Source organism: Coregonus clupeaformis, unplaced genomic scaffold, assembly GCF_020615455.1.
Source record: "Coregonus clupeaformis isolate EN_2021a unplaced genomic scaffold, ASM2061545v1 scaf3384, whole genome shotgun sequence".
In the NCBI taxonomy this organism is placed as follows: domain Eukaryota; kingdom Metazoa; phylum Chordata; class Actinopteri; order Salmoniformes; family Salmonidae; genus Coregonus; species Coregonus clupeaformis.
In genome coordinates this window covers 43,848-48,016 of record NW_025536838.1, presented here as the reverse complement: position 1 = coordinate 48,016, position 4,169 = coordinate 43,848, and positions in this window count along the sequence as shown.

Here is a 4,169-nt window from a genome sequence, read left to right as displayed (position 1 = left end):
CCTTTCCGAAGGATGGCTCCACCCCTCACAGTTCTGGGTACTTTAACCTCCTCACGTCTGCCTTTACTCATTTCTCTCTCCTCCTTCCTTTCCACTCCTTCTCTCTTTTGCACCTCACCCTCTCACCTCCCCCTACTCCACCGCTTACCTCATCTTTACTAGATGCTGTTCTTCTACTAATCTCATTGCAACTCCCCTCCAGTCTCCGACCACTACTTTGTATCCTTTTCTCTCTCGCTCTCCTCCAACACTACTCACCCTGCCTACTCCATGGTAATGTGCACCGTCGCAACCTTCGCTCTCTCTCTCCCTTCTCTCTCCTCTTCCATTCTATCATCTCTTTCCCTCTGCTAAATCCTTCTCCCTCCGAATCTCCTGATTCTGCCTCCTCAACCCTCCTCTCCCCCCTTTCTGCATCTTCTTGACTCTCTTTGTCCCCTATCCTCCCGGCCGGGCTCGGTCCCTCCCCTCCTGCTCCGTGGCTGACGACTCATTGCGAGCTCACAGAAGAGGCTCCTGGCCAGCCGAGCGAAATGGAGGAAAACTAGACTCCCTGCGGACCTGTCATCTTTTCACTCCCTCCCTCTCCATTCTCTTCCTCTGTTTCCCCTGCTAAAGCCAGCTTTCTACCACTCTACATTTCAAGCCTCTGCCTCTAACTCTAGGAAGCTCTTTTGCCACCTTCTCCTCCCTGCTAAATCCCCCTCCTCCTCCCCCTCATCCCTCTCTGTGGATGACTTCGTCACAACCATTTTGGAAAAGAAGGTTGACGACATCCGATCCTCATTTATTAAGTCAAATGACACCGTGGTCCCTGCTCACACTGCCCCTACCACTGCTTTGACTTCTTTCTCCCTCTCTCTCCAGATGAAATCTTGCGACTTGAGACGGCCGGCCGGCCGCCCAACAACCTTGCCCGCTTAACCCTATCCCCTCCTCTCTTCTCCAGACCATTTCCGGAGACCTTCTCCCTTACCTCACCTCTGCTCATCAACTCATCCTTGACCGCTGGCCATGTCCCTTCAGTCTTCAAGAGGCGAGTTGCACCACTCCTCAAAAAACCTACACCTCGATCCCTCCGATGTCAACAACTACAGACCAGTATCCCTTCTTTCTTTTCTCTCCAGGAAACTCTTGGCGTGCCGTCTCTAGCCAACTCTCCTGCTATCTCTCTCAGAATGACCTTCTTGATCCAAACCAGTCAGGTTTCAGGCTGATCATTCAACTGAGACTGCTCTTCGCTTGTCACGGAGGCTCTCCGCACTGCTAAAAGCTAACTCTCTCTCCTCTGCTCTTATCCTTCTAGACCTATCCGCTGCCTTTGATACTGTCGAACCATCAGATCCTCCTCTCCACCCTCTCCGAGTTGGGCATCTCTCCCGCGCTGCTCACTCTTGGATTGCGTCCTACCTGACAGGTCGCTCCTACCAGGTGGCGTGGCGAGAATCTGTCTCCGCACCACGTCCTCTCGCCACTGGTGTCCCCAGGGCTCAGTTCTAGGCCCTCTCCTATTCTCTCTATACACCAAGTCACTTGGCTCGGTCATATCCTCACATGGTCTCTCCTATCATTGCTCGCAGACGACACACAATTAATTTTCTCCTTTCCCCCTTCTGATAACCAGGTGGCGAATCGCATCTCTGAATGTCTGGGAGACATATCAGTGTGGATGTCTGATCACCACCTCGCTGAACCTCTGCAAGACGGGAGCTGCTCTCTTCCACGGGAAGACTGCCCGCTCCATGATCTCGCCATCACGGTTGACAACTCCATTGTGTCCTCCTCCCAGTGTGCAAAGAATCTTGGCGTGACCCTGGACAACACCCCTGTCAATTTCTCCGCTAACATCGCGGTGACCCGATCCTGCAGGTTCATGCTCTCACAACATTCGCAGAGTACGACCCTACCTTACACAGAAAGCGGCACAGGTCCTAATCCTGGCACTTGTCATCTCCCCGTCTGGATTACTGCACTCGCTGTTGTGCTGGGCTCCCTGCCTGTGCCATTAAACCCCTTCAACTTATCCAAAGCTGCAGCCCGTCTGGTGTTCCCAACCTTCCCAAGTTCTCTCATGTCACCCCACTCCTCCGCACACTCCACTGGCTTCCAGTTGAGGCTCACATCTACTACAAGACCATGGTGCTTGCCTACAGAGCTGTGAGAACGCACCCTCCTTACCTTCAGGCTCTGATCAGACCCTACACCCAAACGAGGGCACTACGTTCATCCACCTAAGGCCTGCCTAGCTCCCCTACCTCTACGGGGAAGCACAGTTCCCTCAGCCCAGTCAAAGCTATTCGCTGCTCTGGCACCCCAATGGTGGAACAAGCTCCCCCATGACGTTCCAGGACAGCAGAGTCACTGACCACCTTCCGAGACACTTGAAACCCCTACCTCTTTAAGGAATACCTAGAATAGTATAAAGTAATCCTTCTTCCCCACCCCCAATAAAAAATTAATAAAGGTGGTTGTCCCACTGGCTATCATAAGTTGAATGCACCAATTTGTAAGTCGCTCTGGATAGAGCGTCTGCTAAATGATGTAAATGTAAATTCTCTCTACTATTATTCTTCTGACATTTCACATTCTTAAAATAGTGGTGATCCTAACTGACCTAAGACAGGGAATTTTACTAGGATTAAATGTCAAGAATTGTAAAAACTGAGTTTAAATGTATTTGGTTACAGGTGTATGTAAACTTCAGACTTCAACTGTATCTAAGTCAATACTTTGTAGAGACACCTTTTGCAGCAATTACAGCTGCAGGTCTCTTGGGGTATGTGCTCTATAAGCTTGGCACATCTCAACCACTGGGATTCTTACCCATTCTTCAAGGGCCAAAACTGCTCCAGCGCCTTCAGTTGGATGGGTTCCAACTGGTGTACAGCAATCTTTAAGTCATACCACGATTCTCAATTGGATTGAGGTCGGGCTTTGACTAGGGATTCCAAGACATTTAAATGTTTCCCCTTAAACCACTCAAGTGTTGCTTTAGCAGCATGCTTAGGGGTCATTGTCCTGCTGGAAAGTGAACCTCCATCCCAGTCTCCTTCATACAAATTCAGAAAGCAGCTGATGTTCTGAAAGAGCTGCAAAATCTGGACCCCTACAAATCATCTGGGCTAGACAATCTGGACCCCTTTCTTTCTAAAATTACCCACCGAACTTGTCGCAACCTCTATTACTAGCCTGTTGCAACCTCTCTTTCAAGTAACGTCTGAGATCCCCAGAGATTGGAAAGCTGCCGCGGTCATCCCCCTCTTCAAAGGGGGTGACACTCTAGATCCAAAGCTGTTACAGACCTATATCCATCCTGCCCTGCCTTTCGAAAGTTTTTGAAAGTGTCGTATCCCGGGGGTGAATGCTGGCAATTATTGCTGATAAACAAAGGAGTCTGCTCATACTGAACTTGGATCATAAGGTTTATTCATATCACAGCTTCAGCATAAGTGACAGATGTCATGACATCCGAGAGCAGTGTCCTCGATGCTGCTCTGCCCCCTGTGCCTCCAGCATATACTTATAAACAATGTAAAAATATAGGTTGCTCCTCTGCGGTCCAATCACCTGTCTCCCCTGGGGGGCGTCACCCTAAAAATGGCTACTTTTCTAAGATAAACATTCTTTCAGTTCCACTTAAAAACCCATTAACAAAGACATAATCCTGATACACTACATTTCCCCCCTTCGAGACTAAACAGTCTCGAAACAGGCAGAATAGGATTATGACAAGTAACAATTTATCTTATTATATCTTTAACATTAAACCAAAAAACATTCTTCTCTAGAGTGTACTATACCTTTCACGAAATATGAATAACTGTTTATGAAGTTGTATAGCATTACTTGAAATATGAACAAATCTTTATGGAGTGTGAGAGCGAAAAACTGTCTCCTGGCAACCTTCGTTCCAAATCCATCCATCAATCGAAGACAGTAAAATTCTCTCCACCGGTCCCTCTGCCCCAGGCAACCACCCCCTAGGTACTCCCGATGAATCCATAAATCTTTATAAATGCATTTGAAACTATGATGCAATTTAAATACACATGTAAGTCCCTACAAACAAAATACTATCCAAAATGTCTACACCAAGGCTGGTCAACCCATCGGACCCTATAGTGGACCTCTCCCCGCCTAGACTCCCTGTCCCTAACGCATTCACGAAA